Source organism: Pezoporus occidentalis, unplaced genomic scaffold, assembly GCF_034315485.1.
Source record: "Pezoporus occidentalis ecotype Australia unplaced genomic scaffold, CSIRO_AGI_Poc_V1 ctg77, whole genome shotgun sequence".
Taxonomy (NCBI): domain Eukaryota; kingdom Metazoa; phylum Chordata; class Aves; order Psittaciformes; family Psittacidae; genus Pezoporus; species Pezoporus occidentalis.
This window is the reverse complement of record NW_026916126.1, coordinates 273,569-297,519: the sequence shown is the minus strand read 5'-3', so window position 1 is coordinate 297,519 and position 23,951 is coordinate 273,569. Positions and strand designations below refer to the sequence as shown.

At 42.8% G+C, this 23,951-nt stretch overlaps 1 protein-coding gene across 3 annotated transcripts in view; it reads left to right on the top strand.

Moving 5' to 3' along the window:
* The first annotated feature begins 2,935 nt into the window (after positions 1 to 2,935).
* Positions 2,936 to 23,951, top strand: part of KCNJ6 (potassium inwardly rectifying channel subfamily J member 6) — a 175,245-nt gene continuing 154,229 nt past the window's right edge. For 2 of the 3 annotated variants that reach the window (XM_062602466.1, XM_062602463.1), the window contains exon 1: positions 2,936 to 3,298. The gene's annotated coding sequence lies outside the window, so the exon portion shown is untranslated. The remainder of the gene's footprint in view (positions 3,299 to 23,951) is intronic. The other variant, XM_062602464.1, reaches the window with a different exon arrangement.

Here is a 23,951-nt window from a genome sequence, read left to right as displayed (position 1 = left end):
TAAAACAAAGCTGCACAAGCTTGCAGGATAAATTCATGGGAATAACATGTGTGTTCACATTTGACACTGGCAGCTGAAGCTTCACTGAAATACAAGTATCTCCAGCTGCAAGCATACATCAAAATCACTCATAAAGAGGTGCTGGCAGGTGATTTCCCCATGTGTAAATGCCATGTTGCACTGGCAAAGTGAAAACTAGAGGGGGATAGTCATGCATCAGATCCTAGATTAGGCAGCTAGTCTCTCTAAATAATCTCTTCACAACCTCTGGACAATCCATATACAATTACAATTACCAGGAGGCAAGGGAGAGAAAACCCTCCAGAGGGCAATTCAGAACTGAAGTTTATTCCAGGTGCACTGAGTAGCCCTCCATGGGCTCCTCTCTTCAAGTAAAACAGACTCCCAAAGTGAACTCCTAAGGTTAGTTATCTAAAGTAGGATGTAACAATCCCCTCTACCACTTATCAACTTTTTATCCTCTACTTTTCCTCGTGTTTAAAACATGTACTGTCTAAAACCAATTCCAAAAGCCTCAAGCTGAAATAAACTTTGGTTCCTGACACAGACTGTTCCTTTGGGCAAAGCACGAGTCTGGTGAAGTCAAGTTGTTTCTGGAACTATCCATCCAAAGGGTAGCGGAGGGGATCTCTGAGTCAAAGCCCATTAACTGAAATCACACTGAACAAGCAACATGGATTTACAGACTGCCAGTTCGAGCACTGCTTTGTCCTTCAACTGAAACAGAAAGGAAAAAGAAATCTGAGCAATGTACCAGCCAAGCATTTGCCTGGGACCTTAAGAAAGTAGCCGGCATCTTTTATGTATGTGCTAGCTTAAGTATTAACAGACTTTGAGAGGTTCTGCAGTGAGATTCATGGAGCTGGTTTAGAAAAAACTGCAACTGAGACAAACAGATTGAAGGGGGACAGCAGGCTAAGGATAAAATAATTATTTGTGCACCTGCTCAAGAGCTGGTTTAGTTTGTGTGCCATTTGGAAAGCATGAGGGTTTGTGCAATTTAATGATGTTATGGTTCCAAGCTCAATGTAAGCACCCGTATGCTGCTACTCCTGAAATATTTAACAATTAATAGAGATAAAAGGCCCTATCACACATCACATTGTGTCAGGATCATGAAGTCAGGAAGGATAAGCTCATACATATCCTTCCTTGTTCCATAGAAACCCTTTCTCCATTTAGAATATGCCCACTTTTCCTGCTGTGTTGTCAAATGAAAGCATGAAAAATGAATAACAAGTGGAGCAGGCTCTAGAAAAGCAGCTTCAGCTTGGAGAACAGATATTGTTCCAGTAGATACGCCCCTAGCACAAGGGAAGAGATTTAAGCAACAGTAGTTTGCAAGAAGAAACAAATAGGCATGCAAATCTCCAAGGAAGAAGAAGCCCCATATTGCTCTTTTCAGTGAGGTTCCCTTTTATGGAAAAAGCCTAAGAAAGTAGAACACAGACATTTTTTACACTAGCTTGATATAATAGATACTTAACACAAACACATGGATTCAGAGGAGATTAGACAGAGAAAAAAAAGATTCCCAGAAAGTACATAAATACATTAGGAAATGTAGGAAGGTGTGAAGAGGAAGGGTGAGGTGAGAAAGGAACTGCAAATAAGGAAATTTTACAAGCTAAAGCAGTGCTGGTTTAAAATACTACTTTTGTCTCAGAAGGAGAAAAAAATAAGATCACTGGTGATCCATGGCCACAGAATATGGATGAGCCATGGAGCTGGGTTTGCAGCTAATCTCAGGAAAAAAAAAAAAAACAAAACAGAGAAACTGCTACGACTGGTGCAAGTGCAGATTGCTATTTATGTTACCTGAAAAGCCACAACCCCATTCTGCTTCCCATTGGGTACATTAGTTGGGAATATGGCTAATTTGACAGAATGTAGACACAAAAGGTAAAGTATAAGGTGGAGTTGTCTGGAAAGGATGCATCCTACACACAAAAAAAAATGATAAGGATAATGTCTAGCAGATGACTTCTTGGTTCTACTTTTCAGCTAGGTTTTCTAGGAAAATGAGGCCTAAGTCAAGTGCCTGTTAATATTGCGCACCTGCTGGTTTGCCTGTCAGCTGTCCTTCCTTCTCAGGAATATGTTGGCCAATTTCAATCAAACCAGAGAGCTCAAAAGTAGTGTCAAAGATACTCCCTTCCTACAGACTGAATCAGCAGGGAGTGCGTGTAAAGGTGCTAGAAACATAGAATGGTTTGTGTTGGAAGGGACCTTAAAGCTCATCTAGATCTAATCCCTTGCCGTGGGCAGAGACACCTTCCACTAGATCAGGTTGCTGAAAGCCCCGTCCAAAAGATGCTGTTAAGGGCCCTAAAGGCTGCAGAGGTTTGTTTGCGCTGCCGGATCGGCCCTTATTACGCGCCAAGAAGCTTCGTGGGACAAAATCCCAGACCCCGCCGGTCACCTGGATGCACCTGTGGTTCCTTCTGACGCCCTGCCGGGGAGGACTCACCTTGGGAAGGCGGGACGGTCCCGCGGCAGACGGCGGGGCGAGAGCTAGTGCACGCACTGCCAGGGGGGTGGGGGGAGCAAGGCCGGGGCCTCGCCCCCTCCCACACCCGCCGTGTCATCTATTCCCGCGGGCACCAGCGGAGCCCTCCGCCGGGGGCAGCTCTGTGCCTCGGCTGCCCCAGAGGCAGCCTGCCCGGGCCGGGGGGCGGTGCAGGCAGCGGGCAGGACCCCCTCCAGCGGAAGGACCGCACCGCCCCCACCGCCCCGCGCTGCCCGCAGGTGGCGCTGCCGGCATCCCCTCTCCGACCCGAAGCTGCCGCCGCAGCTGCCGCCGCGCCGGCTGGGCTAGAGCAGCCCCCCGGCGCCGGCCGCAGCCCCTGGGCCCGCCCGCGGCTGCCTCCGAGGGGCCGCGCCTCCCCCGCCCGCCCCGCGGGCTCCGCGCCGCCTCCCCCCTATCCACGGACACGCGGGCACCCGCGGCGTTGCCGCGGCCGTCCGGTCGCTCTCCGCACTCCCCGCGCTCGCTGCTAGCGGTGCGAAGCGGTCCGGAGCGAAGCTCCACAGCCAGCTGGTGCCGCTGCCCCGGCGTGCCCGTCTGCGCGGCGGCGGAGCGGCGCGGGAAGTGGGCGAGCGGCGTGGGGAATGGAGACGCCCGACAGCATCCCCGAGGCCGTGTGACAGCAGCAGCGCTCACACGCGCACACGCACCAGCCGGCCCGAAGCCGGAGCCGGTGCAGAGCCGGGCAGCACCGCCCTGCCCCGTCCCAAGGGGAGCCGGCATGGAGTGAGAGCAGCGTGTGGCCGCCAGGTAAGGAGGGAAGGGTTACCCAAAGGGTAGAGGAAGAAGTGCGGGATCGGGGCTTGTGTATTGATGCCTTTACCCTTACGGATCGTTGCCGCCGCGTTTTTTCAGCTCTATCGCCTCCCTAGAAACGCCCTTCCTCAAGCCCCTCGGTAGCCACAGCGGCCGTTCCGGGAGTCAAGGGACGCGTTACTTATGTAACCGGGGGTCGAGCAGCCTCGGCCGCTTTCCGCTGGGCAAGCGGCGAGGTGGAGCCGCGGCCGATGGGGACACGAAGGGTGCCCGGGCTGGCCCCGGAGCGCCGTTTCCAGCTGCCGTCGCGGGAGCCTCCCGCCTGGGAACCCCGGCCCCACGCCATCGGCAGAGCGCTGCCGCCGCGACGGGGCCGGGATTCCGCCGGGCTCCTCGAGCCTCGGGACTAAACCGTGGGGACCGGAGGGCGGGAGCTACCGGAGACGACGTCCCGCCTGGCCGCCCCCTCTCCAGCGGCTCTCCAGCGGCAGTGCCGAAGCAGGAAAGAACTTCAGAGGGGTTCGGCGGGAGATGCTCTTTTGGCTGTTTCCGTCTCACTCCTCCTCTGGGAGGGCACTGGGGCCCCGCCGCTGCTCGCCGGGGAGTTGAGGTCTCTCTGGGCTGAGGGCTGCCGGGGCAAGGCTGAGAGGAGCCTGAGCTAGGTTGAGGGATCGGTGCGGCCCCGATCCCGATGGGTAGGCAGGGAGAGGAGAGCCTCCGCTGGAGACAGCGAGAACGGAGGGGAGGAGGGATGTTCATGAAGGGGTGCCCGTCTCTTCTTGATCGGAGGGAGAGCGAGCTCCGTATCACCATGGCGACCTGAGGGAGGAAAGAGCTAAATAAATAAATAAGTAGGAGATAACTCCCCCTTGCTCTCTCCCGGCCCCCGCCGCTGCCCCTTCCCTGCCAAGTCCGGTCCCAAAGGTGGGGAGCAAGGCACCACAGGCAAAACTTTTCTCTCGTGGTAAAATGGGGTGGCGAAGGACCGGGGGGACCGAGATGGGGAAGGGGCGGCCCCATCCGGCTCAGGGAACCGCGGTTGCGGGGACCCAGGTGCCCCCGAGTTGCTGCGCCTGGAGGCTTTTGTCCGGTCGCGGCAGGCGGAGGAAGCTGCTTCGGGAAGAGCTCCCCACTGCTGCTCCCCGCTGTGCCCGCCATGCCCCCAGCCGCCCGCTGCCAGTTTGCAGGCCCCTCTGTACACCGCAACCCGCGGGCGCTTTGTTTGCGGCCCTGCTTCAGCACCGCGGACAGTGGCAACAGCACCCGGGACAGCGCCGAGGCCGGTATTCCTGACGGCGGGCAGGGAGCCGGCCGGGGTCTTTGGGTTGGGGCCCTGCGGTAGGAGGACTGAGGGCACCCCCCGCTGCTGTCCCCGTGCCAGAAGCTGCTGCCTTTCTCTGCCAGAGCCCGCCTTGAGCACGGTGCTGCTTTCCACTGGGTGCAGGGAGCCAGAGAAAGCCGCACCTCGGGCCACGAAACTTTCCTGAGCCAAATGCATGGAGGAGCTGAGAGCAAACATGTTAACAAATGTTAACATCTTTCACACGAACTTGCTCGAGGTTGCTTCTTACAACTCTTTCCCAGAGGTTGCTTCTTAAGACTCTTTCACAGGGGTTCTCTGTAACCTGTTATGGCTAACTGGTTCCCCAGCAGGACTGTTCACATACATGACATTCATAAAACATGTCCTGCAGAAATTGAAAAATATGTGCTCTTGACTTGTTTTCCTTAAGAAAACTTGTTGAGAAATTGCACTTGGCAAAATTTCACTTGAAGGAATTGCACTTTTAGCTTAAGAAGCTATCTTATTGCTGAGGTGCAAGATTAGAGAGCTGGAGTTTGTGCTGGTCAGACAGACACAATCAGCTAATCATTAAAACACCTCCTGTTAAAGAACTGTTCTCCTTAGACATTTGGTGACCAGTTTAAAGCACTACACAAAGTTGGGGGGGAAAGTATTCAGGTTAGTGATAATTCACCAAAAGCAAAAGCACTGATAGGTTGTAAATTATTGGCTTGGTTTTCCTATACGTATCTCATGCTAGTAGTTACATATGCAATTATTGCTTCAGACTACCAAAAAAAAAAATCTAGAAAAGCAAACAGCATAATGAATAATATTCACTGGGGAAGATAGAGATGGATTAGTCACTTTTATGTGTTCACTGTGTCAGGATGTTCTTTTTTCATTAAGAAAACAAGATTTATTTAATCTTGCCTCAGTCCTGATAGGCAGTAAACTATAGGTACATGTAGAATTATTGGGTTTTGAGTCCAAATCCCCAGCCTTTTCAGGTTAGGCTTTAACTATAAGCTGTCAAAGCACACGAACGACTGGGTTCCTTCTTTGTTATGAATTGTCTGTTTCAAATAAGTCTTAGCTTAAGCAGTGGCAACCACACAGGTGAGTCCTATTCAAGCATGGACGTTTGTCAGGATTTGTGCTTATACAGGGACTCCAAGCAAATTCATCTCTAAGAATAAAAAGTTGAAGACGTTTTAACTGTAGATCCACATTTTGCCCTAGCTACACTTCTTAACAAGCCGAGTGAACCAATGAGTTAAGCCTTTATGGAAATGGAGACCTGAATTTCTCAGAGACAGGCCTCACATTTTCAGACCTATATCACGGGTAGTATGAAAATAAAGGACAGAACTGAAAGTATGGGCTTGGAAACTCGTTATTTTCCTGTGGGAAAATGAGGAGAAGTAATAGAATACAACTCTTCAGGGCATTTGCTAGATCATTTATAATACTTGAAGCTATTGATTGTGTTATATAAGGCAATACTCCTGCAGTGTGAGAATAATTTTATCAGATAATTACAAAAATATTTAGCCTTATAAGCGACATAAGAAAAAAGTCATAGAAAAATCAAAAGAAAATCCCACAATTACAACCTCAATCAGTTTAGTAAAAGGCAGAATTTTTTGTACAATTACTGCCAGTGCATTTACATCATGTTCAATATGAGCTTCAAAAGATACATAATTTCACTGCAGAAAACGCTTGTTTTTCATAAGCACATATTTGTAGCCTTGTTTTATATTCATTGCATTGAAACATGGTGTTTTGGAAGGAAGACAAGAGCTCTCCTTCAGAGTATGCAAGAGAAATAGAATTTCATTTATATTTTCATAAAATATCCATCACAAGGGATTTATTCAAATTTTCCACAGGTACAAGCTCTATGTTGTTTTTTCACCTTTAAAGTACTTAGAAACTCTGGACACTGTTGGTGTAAGGTTACTGAGTTTGTCATGATCTTCTCTTGGTATTTTTACTCATACAAGCAGATTTTTATTCAGGAGTTGTTTACATGCTTCTATAAAAGTAAGAAGTAAAAGAATTCATAATAGCATTTTCCCACATAAACTATGTCCCACATAAATTAAGTAATAAGGTTGAAGCATAATAGAGAACATTTTTTTTATATATATATATTTATTTTCATTGTTGTTAAAAGCTTGGGAGCTCTGTTCAGTGTTTTCCTCATCTGCTTGCTACTGAATGTTGCTTTTTAATTGGGACAATTAGACACTGGCAGTTTTAAAGAAGAGATATTGTTTAGGTTAATGTGTTTGTTACATTTATGTGGATGTACAATTTTTATTGGTGGAGGCAGTTTGATATTAGAGAACAATAATCCTAGTATATTAAGTGTCAATATCTAAATATTGATCATGCAGAAAAAGACTGATGTTTCTTAAACAATGAATGCTAAATTTACCAAACAGTAAACACAAGAAAAATAGTTTTAATCTCATTCTCACTTGATAGTAAATTCCTGGAAGACTTTTTTTTTTTTTTCCTTTTTTCCCCCAAAAAAGCCATCAGATGCTTTCCTGGAATGCTATTGCTATTGGAAATACAATTTTATTACATGTGTGTTTTGAATAGCTGGAATAAAAGTATAAAAAAATAAAAGGTTACTAACTCCATTTTTTCCACACACTGCTGCAATTTTGAATTGTGCCCAAGCATGCTGGCTGTCATGGAAGCTTGAAGCCTTTTGATGGAGCAGTGTTGTGGAGTCTCTGTCAAAAAGACACACAGCAGGCCACCCCACCCCCACCCCCCACTGCCCCCACCCAGCATACTGCAGGAGGTGAATGGGAGCAGGCTTGTCAGTGCAGGGGCTGGAGAAGGAAAACTTCTGTAGTCAAAGGTCATGTGCTGAGACTAGAATTTTTCAGTCATATACATTAGTATGGCAGCTGCAAAGGTGCTGTGCTGCAGGTATGAATCATGACCATAAGGAGGCTCAGAGCACCATCCTCATTTAACTCATCACCCATGGCCTGCCTGGCAGAATACCACACAGGGACAAGGAAATATGACAACTAAGGAAATACATCTTGTTTACATTTTAAGGTCTCATTAGAATTAATTTTTGCTAGCTAGTAACATGCAGTCTATTTACAAGCTTTTACATATGACCAGCAGAACATCCTGTCTTCAGATACAGGACAAAAAAGGAGTAAATTTTAAATGTCTTAAAAGATAGACAATTTCTACCAGCAGTTCATGTAAATGGACCCTTGGAATCACACAATGCCCAGTAATTTCAGTGAAAATCTGAATGAGTACAAGGACTGTACACAGTCCTGACTGAAGAACCCCCAATTCATGCCATAAGGTTGCTGAAGAAGCTCTGACACAAATGAGGAGAGCCACTAACAGAAGTTTGCTCTACAGTATTAGTAAATCGATATTTGGATTAAAAATGGATAAAAGCCCATTGATTCCCTGCTGCTATTTGCCAGTTACAACTTCGGGTCAGACATTAGTGGTAGACCCAGGTTTGAGGTACAGTATGGTATTCCTGATATAAGCATCCAAGACTAGAAATCATACTATTACTGTGGGTCTGATTGATAATAAGATCAGAAGTGCCCTCAGAATACACATTGCCCTATCCTGATAATAAATATAACCTTAGTATTAGAAAATGAAAGACTCGTGTTATCAGGCTTGCACTACTGCAAAATGAATGGAAGTATCTGGCTGGAAATGTAAATTCACAATATACACCATTCTTTGGTTTCATATTATTTTCTTCCAAAAAACATTTACTTTCTTATCTCACTTTGGTAGGAAAATTATGTAGTATATCTGAGGGCAGAATTAGCCTTGCAGTCAGAAAACTCTGACATTTTCACTTGTAGCTTGCAATTCATGGGAGTAAATTACAATTCCACAGAGATTTAAGTTTTTTAGAGCATTTGCATTAATAGCACTGTAAGTATTAGTGCAAACAGTGAAGTCTCATTCAAATATTTAAGCCAGAAAGCCTGCTATTAATCTGTACTGTAAATGACCTACCTACCCTTTCTGTCATGTGCACAGTGAGTGGTTCATGCTAAGAGACCTCAGCTTTAGACTTTGACATGTACGTGGACATCTGAGCCTTCAGAAAAGTCTTCCAACCGAAGAAGTATCTGACTCATTCTAACAGAGAGACTGCAGGAGCTGGCACAAATGTAGATGTGATCTTTGCTGTTTGGCCTTGAGGCAGTGCCACCTGATCTTCACATGCCCCATGGCTAAAGTCAGTGGTTGATGACAGTATGGGTGGGGAAAGGTGCTTTAGCACAAGCTTGGATATGGTTCTACATCCTGTCACAGGCCTACAGAAACAGCCTTAATCTTGACTGATTTCACTTCATACCTTTTGATCTGATGATGTTGGGTCTTTAAGTTCAACCATGCCTTTAGAAAAAGAAGTCCTAGTACTAATTGCTACTGTCACAGCAGCAACAGTATTTCATAGGCAAATAAACACTAAAGATCATAGGTTTATACAGCTGTTCCGTATTATTCCAAATTCATTTAATCTACATAGACTGCTGTAGCCTGACCTGAAGAAGCCACCATGTGCAGGATTTGCTGGGACTCTCTGGAGCAGAAAGCTGGGGCTTATTTTCTGATGAAAGTCAAGTGCTGGCATTTGTGCTGAATTCTCAAAAGAAAACACTTCTGGATAAGAAAACAATAATGTGCAGATGGAAAGGGTGAAATAAGAGGCTGAAAGAATCAAGAAGATGATGAGAGAGAGACTGCATGAGAGCACAGTTAATTCAATGCTCTAATCAACTGTGTTCTGCAGTGCTTTATCATAAGCATCCCTGCATTAGGCTCACCAGTTCAGAGCACTTTACAGCATTGCAGGAAATCCTCTGCTTTTTGATTCCCATTTAAGAAAGAATAATATTGTATCTTGTCAAAACAGGCAACTTTGTCAGTGAAAGCAGAGGAGGAATTATCATATAATTTAGTATTTATCATAATAAAGAGGAGGGGCTCATTAGAACAACAAGCAATTGCCAAATTATTCCTCAAAGTATTAACCTGAAGAATGAGAAAATAGTGGTATTTCCTACCTTCCTGCTTTTTCTCCCCCTCCTTGACACACAGAGTCTGCAGTTTCTATCAGCTTGTCAGATCAATTTCCCATTCTTGAAAAGAAGCATTTATGCTAAATGATTGTAATGAAAAACCTTCTTCTTCCAGCTCAATAGCTGTCTGGACATGCAAAGGTAATTCCCCATTGACTTCCATAGGTCCAGATTTTCACAGAAAGATCTTCAAAAGGCAATGCCTGCTTTGGAAGTATAACATCCCTGGGATCCCTATATCATCTGTGAAAAGATAAAGGGCAACTCTAAAGGGCAACTTTAGTCTACCAAAGATCTCAATAGGCTTCTAGAAGAGATGTCAAATTTTGGTGCCTTAAGTTTCAGGGGTTGCCTCTCAAGTAATTAATTCAATGTGGCAATTTACAGATGCAAAAGGTGTGGGAGATGAATCCCTGTCTTCAGAGCTCCCACACAGAACTGTGCCCACTAAACTTCTTCATTTGCATGGTCCTACATCACTGTCTTCCTGGGTAGATTATAAAAATATCAGATTATGTAGAAGCCAGGCTTATTTTTTCTCCCATTGTTTCTGATACTCTCCAGCTGCAACATAGGAGTAGCTCAGTGCTTCCTGGTTTCAGATGTGGCCTTAGACTATCAGAGCTGGAACCAACAGCAGGAGCAGGGAGAACATAATTATGCAAGGAAATGGAAGGAAACCTTTCTTAATACTTAAAAACAGTGGCTATTTAAGGACCAAGATTGCTATCAATTGCAATGGACTCTGAACCATGACCTCTGTGTCAACGCAGAGAGGAAAGGAGGTTGAACTGGGAGGAAAGTAAAGGAAACTGTGCCAGCTTTGGTACAGTCCTAGTGCTGTAGTCTCCTTAGTATGCTGCTTGCTTTCTCTGGTATAAATGCAGGAAAGTATATCAGTTAGATGGGAAATAAATAAAATGTGTCATTTATCCTTTACTGAGTTGGAACAGGGATTATCAAATCTTCACCCACCATCATTTTTACAGGGGAGGAGGAGAAATGAAGCTATTGGATAGCAGCCCATCAGCACTACCCAGTGTGGTGTGTACATCAAACTGGGGCTGTCTTGTAGAACATAGTGTCTCTCCAGTAATCTTGCAATCCCTGGCTGTTGTGAATTACTATATAAGAATTCTAACACTCCAAGTAGTTAATCATGTTAAATAAACTAGATACATGTTTATCTCAGCCAAGTATCCTGCAGGGATATATACAATCTCTGCAAAGCCGCTGTATTCCATCTATTAGGCATAATTGCATTAAAGTATAAAGTGCATCAGAAGTCTTTCAGGATTACAAACAAGGCAATGTTAATTTACTTTCCAGAAATATACCAAAGATACCACTGAATCAGAAAGGAAAACAATTAAACAGAAGATCATGGTTACTAAGAAAATGTTCCTACAGTATCTGCAGTATTCTAGTGATGGTAACTGTAATTACGTGTAGGATATTTACAATATGAATTTGTGGTAGTTGTTAATAAACATTGACTTTGCACTTGTGAGTGCCATGCAGTGTGTGAGAACATGGCTCTCATGTAACTGCTCTCCAGGCATGCATTACCATTACTTTGTTCTCTAAAACTGGACTCGAACTTTTAAGAGGTCACCACAAACCATCCCAGTGCCAAATTCTAGTCTGACTGAGTTCTTCATTGCTAGTCAGAGACTGCAAAGCTATGCAAAAATTTAAGATGGCCAAAATTTGGAGCAGGTAGGAAGGAAAAGAGATCAAGAGAAAAGGAATAAAGACATTCAAAAATGGGAAAGGACAAAGGCCCATAAACACTCCCATATTTGGAACAGTCCATTGCACAGTTCTGGGGGGGCTCACTGAAAACCAGGCTGATTTGCAACATCTAGGTGTTGCTGATCACTATTTCCCTTATCTCTACACCTTCCAACTAGCAAATTCATGGTTTTACTTCGAATCCATCTCTTGCCAGATCACAGGGCTCAGAAATGCATTTCACAGGAAGCTACAGCAGTTAATCCTGTAACTTAACACTACCAAAGCCTTTGCCTTCTGGATATAGAAAAATAATTACTAAGGTATTCTAAACTGCTATCCAGAAAAGAAATAGTATGCATTGTGTATAAATGGCAAATATATATTATTGTTGCACTGCATTCCAACAGTGTTTGCTGCAAGAAATAGCTTTGCTCTTTCATGAAGATGTAACAACAGCAGATATGAACTGATACGTCTCCAACCAGAATTTAAACTAAAATACTTCATAAAGTCAAAGACTTTTAAAAAATATATAAGCAGAGAGAGAGAATTAGGAATAAATTCTGGTTTGAACAGTTTGTAAAGCTCAGAAGCCATTGCTTGGTTGTTGTTTTGTTTTAAATTACAGCTGCATGCAGAAGCCAAACTGGTGGGTTTGGGGAGTCACACACAGCTCACATCTTAGAAGAGAATTAAGCTGCTGGCTAGTAGGAAAATCAGGTAGGACCTTAGAGATGCTGAAAAGAAAAGATGTATGATATTATCATGAGGGGAAATAATAATAACAAAAAAACCCTGGAGGAAGCCTTGCTGGAAATATGTATGCATAGTAAATCTTGCCAAGCTGTAACAGAAATAGAATCACAGAAAATATGTGATCTTTTACATGCATTTTAATCAAAGAACATTAAAATCTTTCCATTAACTTCAATGGGTTTCATATCAGATCTTAAATGTAAATTTATTTTAAATAGGCTAGTATATAGGAGATAGAGGTCTGACATACAGCTTCCTCAGTAGATCACAGGAGGACTTCATTACTTAAAACTGTCATTGGAAATCTTTGCATAATCCAGCCTAAACTTTGTTCCTGTCTATGCTACATAGTTGCAAGGGTGTGGCCAGCAGATAGGGGGAAAGGGATCAACTAACATATTCTAGAAATGTCTACAAATATTCCAAATAATTTTCCTTCATGATGATTTTAAGATGCAGTTTCTCACATTTTGCCATAATGCAAGCACATGGTATATTTTCAACAGAGATGGCTGTGTATCAACTCAAACATTTACCAGGAGTTGGAGCCTGAGTATTTCTGCTTGACCTTTAATAAAGATCATCTTGCTTTAGTTCCAAAGCATGGATTTGTGAATAAACATTAAAATATCTTTAAAAGCACATTATTTTAAAATTAATGGCTGTTGCAACCTGCATGTGATGTCAGTCAACAGCGGTCAAGGTGAGCACAGCTGAAATGGTCAAATTGGAATCATAAAAAATGTCATCTGTTATATTTCCTCACATCAAGCAGTGAAATACCATAATTCTTTTTAAAAGTTCACAGTAAAGTCAGATGTATGCTATTGCTACTTTCCCTTGAGTTTTCCATAAACAATAGTGCAGGATCAGATCCGTATCAATTTATGGCAAAAAGTTTATCCATTCCGTCAATTTAAAAGTAAAGCAAAAAAATGTTTAGATCAGCTGTTTATAAGGATCACTATGCTGAAGGAGAAACTGAGAGAGAGGAAACTGTATTATGCCTGAAAGAGATATCATGGTTTGTAATCATGCTGGACTAAATCCTGTGTAAAGAGAACCTTTTCAGTCATAAGCAAACATTAGATTAAGGCTAATGAAAAAATATTTTCTTGAACAGTAGGCACATTAAAATGCCAAATACATAGGCAAGGCTACCTCATACAGCTCAAGACAAAGTAAACCTAAGGAGCTGGGCTGTGCAGTTGGGAAAGGTGAGAGCAAACACTGGCAACTGACATGACAAGAAACCTTCATTTCGTTCTTGAAAAAAAGGCCACAGGTGGACCCCTTATGAACAGTAGAGGGAGAAAAATTGGGCTTCTCTTTTTGCAAATTACATAGAGGAAGACCTTTAACTTTCTACAACAACTAGTTTTCTGGCTTCAGGCCAGTTTTTAATTTCAGTGAAATTTGAAGTTGAGTGTGGTTGTTCCCAAAGCCACAGTTCAGTATAGCCAGAGTTTAAAGACTGGATTTTGTTGATTGGCTTCATAGTCAGTTGAGCATCATTGCTAAAGATGTGCCATCAAACAAAAAAAAAACAAAAAACACAACAAAACCCAAACCAAATACAAAACCCCACCACAAACAAAAAAACCCTCACCACAAAACCCAAAGCTAAACTTCAAACCTTACTCTCCATTTATAACTGTAATTACCAAAGCCATGCTAAATAACCTAGAATTAGCACTTTTGCTTAATCCTACACACCAACATAGGAAGCAAAGAGGAGGAGAACAGTATAGTTCAGATGCAGCTAGATAAACATGTATTAAAGATTAGTAGAGAGGTCAAAATTAGAACTAAAAGTTAAAGGAAATGTTTAAAAAGTTTCTCTCCCCAAATAAAAGTGTGTATAGAGGTAACTTACCTTTATATTGCCTATGAATATTTCCTCTGTGCCAGTAATAAAAGACCTCATCTCCCATGTCCTACCAACTTCCAGGATCTTGGTCCATGTAAAACGACTCTTGCTCAAGTATAGTTATTACTCTAATTTAACCCCTATCATGGACCTCTAATGAACTCAGAACAAAACCTAATGAACAGTACTGAATATAAGTATTAAAAAATCATTTCACAGGATTATAGAAAAAATAGATTAGAAGGGACTTATGGAGGTCTCTAATTAAACCTCACCAGTACCAAGCAGAAGGGAATAATCCCTTCAGTCAACCTGCTTGCTGATTTGTCACTAATGCATCACAGTATATGTTCACCCTTCATTGCCATAAGGTTAAATGGCTGATCCTTGTGCAACTTGCCTCCTGTAGAACTCTCAGGTCCTATCCTGCAGTGCTGCTACCAGCGAGTTGGTTCCCAGTCTGTACATATGCATAGCTTGCTCTTCCCCACATGCAAGACTCTGCATTCGTCCTTGTTCAACTTCATGAGATTCTTGATAGCTCATTCCTCTTGCTTGTCTAGACCCCTCTGAGGAACATCTTACCCTCCCTGTGCATCAACTGCTCCTTCCAGTTTGGTGTAATCTGGAGGCTGGCTGAGATATCTTCAGTCCTGTTGTCTGGGTCTCTGATGAAGCCTTTAGAGCTGGTCACAATAGCTATCAGCCCCCATGGACCACCTTGTTAACCTTGGGGGTTAGACTTGAAATCATAGAATCATAGAATCATAGAATCGTTAGGGCTGGAAAGGACCTTAAGATCATCTAGTTCCAACCCCCCTGCCGTGGGCAGGGACACCTTACGCTAAATCATATCACCCAAGGCCTCGTCCAGCCTGGCCTTGAACACTGCCAGGGATAGAGCATTCACAACCTCCCTGGGCAATGTATTCCAGTGCCTCACCACCCTAACAGGAAAGAATTTCCTTCTTATATCCAACCTAAACTTCCCCTGTTTAAGTTTTAGCCCATTACCTCTTGTCCTGTCACTACAGTCCCTAATGAAGAGTCCCTCTCCAGCATCCCTATAGGCCCCCTTCAGATACTGGAAGGCTGCTAGGAGGTCTCCACGCAGCCTTCTCTTCTCCAGGCTGAACAGCCCCAACTTCCTCAGCCTATCTTCATACAGGAGGTGCTCCAGTCCCCTGATCATCCTTGTGGCCCTCCTCTGGACTTGTTCCAACAGTTCCATGTCCTTTTTATGTTGAGGACACCAGAACTGCACACAATACTCCAGGTGAGGTCTCACAAGAGCAGAGTAGAGGGGCAGGATCACCTCCTTGGACCTGCTGGTCACGCTCCTTTTGATGCAGCCCAGGATACGGTTGGCTTTCTGGGCTGCAAGAGCACACTGAAACCAGCTCATGTTCATTTTCTCATCAACCAGCACTGCCAAGTCTTTCTCCTCAGTGCTGCTTTGAATCTCTTCTCTGCCCAACCTGTAGCTGTGCCTGGGATTGCTCCAACCCAGGTGTAAGACCTTGCACTTGGCATGGTTAAACCTCATGAGATTGGCATCAGCCCACCTCAGAAGCGTGTCAAGGTCCCTCTGGATGGCATTCCTTCCCTCCAGCATATCAACCGAACCACACAGCTTGGTGTCATCGGCAAACTTGCTGAGGGTGCACTCAATCCCACTGTCCATGTCAGCAACGAAGATGTTGAACAAGACCAGTCCCAACACCGATCCCTGAGGGACGCCACTCGTTACTGGTCTCCAGCTGGATGTTGAGCCATTGACCCTTCAAGTTTAAAGGTCTAGCCAATTTTCCACCCCTTCTTTCAGTCCACCTATACAGCCCATTTGTTCTTGTTTGGCTAGCAGAAGCTATGGTACAGTGTCAAAAGTATTCTAAAACTTGCTACTCTCCCCTAATCTACAGACCTTGTCATTTCATTGTAAAAGTCTGTCAGATTGGCCAAGCATGATTTACCAAGGGGTAAATCCAAGCTGACCATTTCTGATCATGTTCTTGTCTTTTGTGTGTCTGCAAATAGCTTTTTTGAGAGTATCCTCCATAGTTTTCCTAAGGACTGAAGAATGGCTAATCGGACTGTGATTCCCTACATCTACTTTCTTATCTTTCTTAAAAGGAAGGTGTATCATTTTCCTGTTTACAATTATAGGGAAACTTCGTATGTATTTGGATTTTTAATATTCTTATGTTTATTCTTCTCATTTTTAAATTTCATTATTCCTTCCACCTCGAATATCCTTGTCTTTTGCTGCTAACTTGGATGATTCTCAGGGTATAACTTGATTTTTCTGTGTGAATAGTCTATCATAAAATGATTACTTGGCAACCTTTTTCAAATTTGTGTCATATTTCTAGAAGTTTTATTTTTCATTTGTAAAGCTTTCTCCTGCAGAAAGTAGCCCAGAAATGGATTTGGAATTTTCCTGTATAAGATGTTACCTTTGTAAAATTCCTACCCTTGCTAAATACTTTAGCTATATTCTTTCCATGTGCATGTGCACTGTAATGGTAAGCTGCTTAATTTGGAGAAACTTTTAACTCATCTGCAGCAAAACAAATATAATTTTAAAAATGTTTAATCGATCACTTGGCAAATGTTTGTTCTATGAGTAGCTTTGCACTACTGAAGTCCATAGAGCTATCTGGGCATATATAGGATATAGGTGCATAAGCGTTTTGTTTTGGTTATTTCCGAGTCCTTACCATTAGCTTGTTTTCTTCTTATACTTTCAACTGTATTTTTTTTTATGCCAGTCATACATAAAAGGTATCTGCTGCTTTTGAAGTGAATGAGAGTTTTCCCACTCATTTCAGTGGGAATAAATTGAAACAATTAAATTTTGTCAACCTATATCAATCTTTGTGGAAGTGCTTTAGCATAGTGATATTTTCCTCATAGACATAGCCTTGTGGGATAATAATTGAAAATGTGTATCAACTGCACTGACTATCACAAAATCAGTGTTTTTTTTTCTAAGACAGTATAATTTCTGATTGAGTTACACTGCTTCAGTAGTGACTTGAATTAAATTACTGACAGTTCAGTCCACTAATAAAAGCACAGCAAGAGCATTACAAGGAATTCTGAAACAAATATACCCCTGCACTGCTTTGGTTTTGATCAAACTTCTTTCTCCAGCTTGTTTCTTAACTTCATGAACCCAGGTGTGTCTGGATACACCCTGGGCCCCCAGACCTGTTTCAGGTACTGAAATAAACTAAATACTCATTATTTACTCACCTTCAAGTGGCTTATCTTTCTCTCTCTTCTTTTCCCCATGCTCCTTCTCCTGATCCTTATATCTGTAGTAAAAAGCATTTTTTCTTCATTCATTTTGTCAAGGTTGCTAAACAAAGCCTTTTATCCCCACTGGTCCTCTGAAAATGTGCCACAGTTACCCTTCACACTTGGAGGGACTTTCCACATTCCTCCTGAAGGTCTTCTTTTCTTTTCCTCAATGCATATTAATGAGAAAGCTCAGGGGTATAAAGGTATGTTGAAAAGTGAACCAATTATCCTGTTGTGAGGAGTAGGCAAATTTTAATTTGCCCAGATTAGAAGTGCATAAACTCTATCTCCTAGTACATGCCCTCACTAATACTGAAATGGTTTTCATTTTCCACTGGAATGATATATTCGGTCTCCTATTGGAATGACATATTTTGTCCCCAAGAGCATGCAGGGGTGAAGTGCTAAGAAGTGCTAAGAACACTTCAGAGCACCATCTACAAGGAGACAGGGTACTCCATTTTCTAAGCAGAAAGCAATTATAGCCCTTATTAACCTGTACTCCTTCTACAGGCAATGGGACAAGATTAAAGAACACAGTCCTTACTAAAAAGAAAACAGAAAACAGTTTCAGTTTAGGAAGCAAAGCAGCACTGTGAGGACAATGACTGGGAGAGCAATGTTGTAGGGCTCTGTTTATTCTCTCTCAGACTCATCAAAAACTCTGAGTGTTCAAATGACACATTCAGTTTACAGTAAAATAATGGTTTCTCCTAATTATTAACACTTTGAACTTTTAAGGAGTATCTCAGTGTGAAGCTCTGCTGCCTCTAGCAACTCCCACAGAAAGAACATTTCAAGCCTAGCATTGCTACAGTAAATGCAGCACGCAGCATCTTACAGCTCTACATTATTGACAGTGCCATAAAAAGAAGGTATGATGAAAAGAGATGCAGGCCAAAGTAACTCCTGATTTGCATGCCATGCATTCTCTCTGGTGTTGGACAGAATGGATTATACACCAGAAGACAAAAATGTCAGAGACCTGCTGAATATAGCAATCTTGTACCAGGCAGAAATTGTATCCCTACAGAGCTAGCTCCTCAGAACGGGTGGGCAAGGTACAAGAAGTTGACCCACAGATGAACTAGAGTGTTTTCCCAGTCTTGGTCAGGTTCTTTGCTGACATAGACAATATAGCTATTCTGTACTATGCTGGCTGGCTCTTAGTGCCTTCAGTCTAGTGCCATGAATGAAGATCAGATTCCAAAAGCTTCCAGTGTAATCTCCACATGCTACTAATGATCACACAGCTATGCCTACTTGGGGATTTCTGAATGTCAGAAGAATGCCATGGTTAACTATTGTAATTGGTCAACTACTTTCACCAAACCAGGATCACAGGAATCATAGATCAAATACTAAGTGTGTATTTATGCATGCTTTTTATCAGGTCACTGAATTAAATCCATGGGCTACACCAGTTTATTACATGCACACAGAGATGGACATTTTGCTTGGTACAATTATCCTCTAATCCAAATAATCCGTGTTGAAGAACTTCATTCTCTTAGCTTTCACAAACTGAAGTTGTTCACCTTTATAATGAAATTCAGTGCTCCATTCCACTGTCACTTTCCTCATCAAGTAATTCTTGTCTTTCCATGCTGCTGCAGTATTACATAACCAGCCTTGTGCAAAAGCTGGATGCAAACCCAGCTTAAAAGCCAAGCTCGACACAGCACAGACACATTCAGTTATCTATTTGGAGAAAAGCACAAACTCTCAGCTGACCAGGTCCCACTACAATGTAACAGCGTCCAAGTGTCATAAGTGTGATTCTTCCCTGCCTTGACCTCCAGAGAGTCACACATATACCTGAGAAAATCAGGATAGGATTTGACAACCACTTTGCAAGAGTGAACAGCATGCAGAAACAGGTCTCCAAAACCGCGTATTGATGTTATCATCAGGTAAAATAAATCCGTCATCTCAGTCAGACTAATTCCCAAAGGTGCAACATTTGCATACACAGGGCATGATGCACAGGAGAATCAGGTCTGCTCTTGATAAAGGTAGTAAAATTACAATAGAAAAGAAATGAGTGGTGGAATGGAGAGAGCAGAGAATGATGTTTTAACAGTAAAGTCCAAGAGGACACATTACCTTTCTAAACTCGCTAACATTTCAATGAAGGAGTTTTAATCTTTCCTTCAGCAAGGGTGTGAATTTCTCCCAAAGTGCCTGAACAGAGATTAAAGAAAACATAAAGGTCAAATCTCATGAGTAGCAATACTGATTACTTTTTCTGAAATCCCACTATTCAAGATGCACATAAGGCCTTAAGCTTCATTCTGGGCATACAAAGCATGACACAAAACGCAGTGCAGAGACTGAACTGTGGCTGAGCCATTTTCAGATCCAAAAGTTCAATGTGGTGCTGCTCTCTGGAGAATTATTCCTATCAACAGGCAGAACTTCCTCAGGCACAGGCACACAACCATGCTAACGCTTCTATACAACATTTAGAACCTAAGTTAGCAATGCCATACAATGAAAAGTCCCACTATTAATTCACCACAGGATTCAGCGTTTCCTTACAACAAAGCAGCAGAATTCGTCTAGGCAAACAGGTCGGTAAGCCACTATACCAACAGCTCTAAAGAGCTACTAAACACAAGTTTCAGGATGGAGTTTTAAATATAAGGTGTTGACAAGTATCACAATGTACATAACAGTGATGAGTGCAGGCAGTTCCACAAGAACTGTCTTGACTCTGAAATATTGTCAACCTGCATCACTAAGGATGAGGACAATTCTTCATCCCAAGCCTTGGAGTACTTTTGCAAGGACTGTATTTCCCTTTCCATGAAGATCAAGAGGGTAAAGATACTCGGCACTGGATGTGCCACTTAATAGAATTTCATTACACTCATGAAGGAAAGTTGCGAGATTGGGCCATAACAGGGACAAGGGAAAGTGTAGAGTCCTGCATCTGGGCAGGAGCAACCCCAGGTTCCAGTATAGGTTGGGGAACGACCTGTTAGAGAGCAGTGTAGGGGAGAGGGACCTGGGGGTCCTAGTGGACGACAGGATGACCATGAGCCAACACTGTGCCCTTGTGGCCAAGAAGGCCAATGGCATCCTGGGGTGTATTAGAAGGGGGGTGGTTAGTAGGTCGAGAGAGGTCCTCCTTCCCCTCTACTCTGCCCTGGTGAGACCCCATCTGGAATATTGTGTCCAGTTCTGGGCCCCTCAGTTCAAGAAGGACAGGGAGCTGCTGGAGAGAGTCCAGCGCAGGGCAACTAAGATGATTAAGGGAGTGGAGCATCTCCCTTATGAGGAAAGACTGAGGGAGCTGGGTCTCTATAGTTTAGAGAAGAGGAGACTGAGGGGTGACCTTATTAGTGTCTATAAATATATAAAGGGGAAGTGTCACGAGGATGGAGCCAGGCTCTACTCAGTGGCAAACAATGATAGGACAAGGGGTAGTGGGTACAAACTGGAACACAAGAGGTTCCACTTAAACTTGAGAAGAAACTTCTTCTCAGTGAGGGTGACGGAACACTGGAACAGGCTGCCCAGGGAGGTTGTGGAGTCTCCTTCCCTGGAGACATTCAAAACCCGCCTGGACACATTCCTGTGTAACATTATCTAGGTGTTCCTGCTCCGGCAGGGGGATTGGACTAGATGATCTTTCGAGGTCCCTTCCAATCTCTAGCATACTGTGATACTGTGATACTGTGACATGGTTTAATGGTGGACTTAGTATTAGGTTAACAGTTGGACACAATGGTCTTGAAAGTCTTTTCTAATCTAAACAATTCTATGATTTTAGATATGTGTAAGTGCCAATGACTTTGACAAGAACCTAAATTCAAAGGCATGCATAGTGCCATTTATGGAAAAGTCATAAAAGTGTGAAGTGAATTAATGAGTCTTTCCATTGAAGATGTCCACCTATTTCCCTTTTATTTCCTGTCTTTCTTGCATTAGCACAGATATCTTACAAGATGATCAAGATAACAAGTTAATTGTGCAACAGAGGCTTAAAGAGGTGGCTCATATGGTAGGTTTGTCCAGTGTTTATCCAGCCATATTATGTATAGGGAGGGACTGACTAGATGCAAGTGTCCAGTTAATAATTGAAGAGGAAAGGAACAAGGTGCTAATACTCTGGGGGTTTAAAATAGGTCAGTGAACTAGAAGGATTAGTAGATGAGTTCTTTTGTGGGTAATTAGAAGAATCACATGGATTGCAGGAGCTGCTGGTCATAGGGATTTGGGGGATTTTTGTAGAAAACTGCAGCAGTTAAGGAAAGCTGTCCTTCAGAGAAAGGGCACACACCCACACAGGCACACACACACACAGAGGAATCCAGATGAAGTATAAGCAATGTGGTAAGAGATCAGCTGAGCTAGCTTGTGAATTTCACATCGACTTTACAAGAAGGAAATACACACAAACTATGTCATAGCATTAAGAATAACTGCTGAAGGAAATAGGGGCTGACTCTGGAAGCCAAGAAACAAAAAGAAATTCAGCTTGCAAGATGCATCAGTGATAGCAAGAAATTAGTCTATAAATAGATTAGTAGAGCTGGGAGAATCTTGGCCTGCTTCTCAATAGGAAGGAAAGCTACAGATGATACTCAATAGAGTAAAGAGTATTTAACATGTTTTTTTGCATCAGCTTTCACAGGAAAGGCCTGTGGTGAGCAAGGGACTAGTACTGTTCAAATCAAGAAGGAAAATCTTACCTTCTAACTAACTGGGAAAGTACAGGCCACAGGGTATATAAAGCTAGATGTTTTCAAATCAGTTAAACATGAAGAATGCATTAAAGGACTGTCTGAGACAACATCAATGCTACCTTGTGGAAATAAGAAAAATTCTAGCAAACTGGAAAGAGTAAGTGTGGTGCCCATCTCTAACAAGAAGGATGTTTGCCAGAAAAAGGAAGAGAAACTGGTGAATTATGGACCACGCACCTTAACGTAAGCTCTTTAAAAAATAGAATTTAGGCACCAGAAAATATAAGCTGAGAGCTGCCAAAATGGTCTTATCAACAGCACATTGCATCAAGCCAGTCTAATTTCATTCAGCTCTAGATTAGCACAGGCTACAAAAGAAGCTGAGGTGGTCATATAATTTCATTTTATTAAGACATTATAACATCTGCCACAGTATTCTAATAAGGAAGCAGAGAAACTTGGTCTAGAAGAAATTACCTGGCCACAGTTACAAAACTCATTGTAAAAGTGTGCCAGGGGAGAGTTATCAGTGTTTCACTGACAGCATAGAAGGATGCATCAAGTTGGGTCTGTAGCATGTCCAATTCTATCTTAAATGCATCAGTGCTCTGAATCATGGAATTAACTGCACTTGTAAAGAATGCAAGTATTTTAGAAGATAAGGTTAGCATTCAAAAGGATCTTGGCAAAGTGAAGAAAAGGTTTGAAATACCAGATTTAAATTCAATAGCAACACAGGCTATTCCTCTAAACCAAGAAAAGGAAAAAAAAAGACTGGAAACAACTGAAGAATGATATACCTTTCTCAAATATGCTAGATCTTTCATATTCCATCCTGAAACATCTGATTCTCTCTTTCTTTAGGGAGTTAGGCACAAGAGAAGTAGTGCATTCTGCTCCTGAGAGCAAGGATCTAACAGCTAGGTTTGATCATGCCTGGTGACTTTTTACATTCTTTCTTATGCTTTGCTTCCACGGAGCCTCTGCTTCAGATGACTTCAAAGTTGTTTTACATTGCTTCCAGCCAAATGTTTCTTCAAGGTGTTCAGCACTGCAGAAATGTAGGACAGCTGTTTTATCAGGTTGCCTGTAAATTACAACAGACTGGTTGTGTCTGCCAGAAGCATCCTGCCCTGTGAGCAGATATTGAGAAAGAATTAAGCATGCTTGGCTGCCTCACTGAGACATTTGGCAGAGGAGGAGGTGAGAGGAGGCCTTTACCAAGAGCTCCAGAACACCGAGTCACCCTGGACTCAGGACCCCATGAACAGCTATGACTGGGGAGGAGCCCTGATGCCAGGCCTAAAATGTCATTGATCTGAAGTCTGTAAAACATGTGACACGCATTGAAGAGGCTGGGAAAAGCATCAGTACACAAAAGCATATTTTGATAAAGAGGATAATAAAAAAACTATGTCCTTTTCAGTCATGGGTGTTGAAGCAACTGAATGTTCTTTTCTCATTTTTGGGTGGAAATCACAAAAAACAGATGTTACACTATGTTAATTTTTGTCATTGGCATCTAGCCCCCTGGCAAGATTGAAACAACTGTTGGCATCTTTGGAGCAGCTGGGCAGCAGATCTGCTTCCTTTACTTACACAATACCATTCTGAATAACCTTTAGGCCTAAGATTTTGTTGCTTTGTAATCCATGTTTTGGCAGTGTTCCCTTCCACTCCCCCTGTTTAAATGTGTCATTCCCCAGTCCTCACAGAACCTTATACCATAAACTTTGATGAAAAATAGATGAAAAATCTATGGCATTCATTTAACTTCCACTGCAACGAGGAAGGTTATCTTTGCACTTTAACTTCTTAGTGTCTTTTTGAATTCACACATGATCAGTAAAGCAGGATAAACAGACTTCGGTGTGGTGTCACCTGG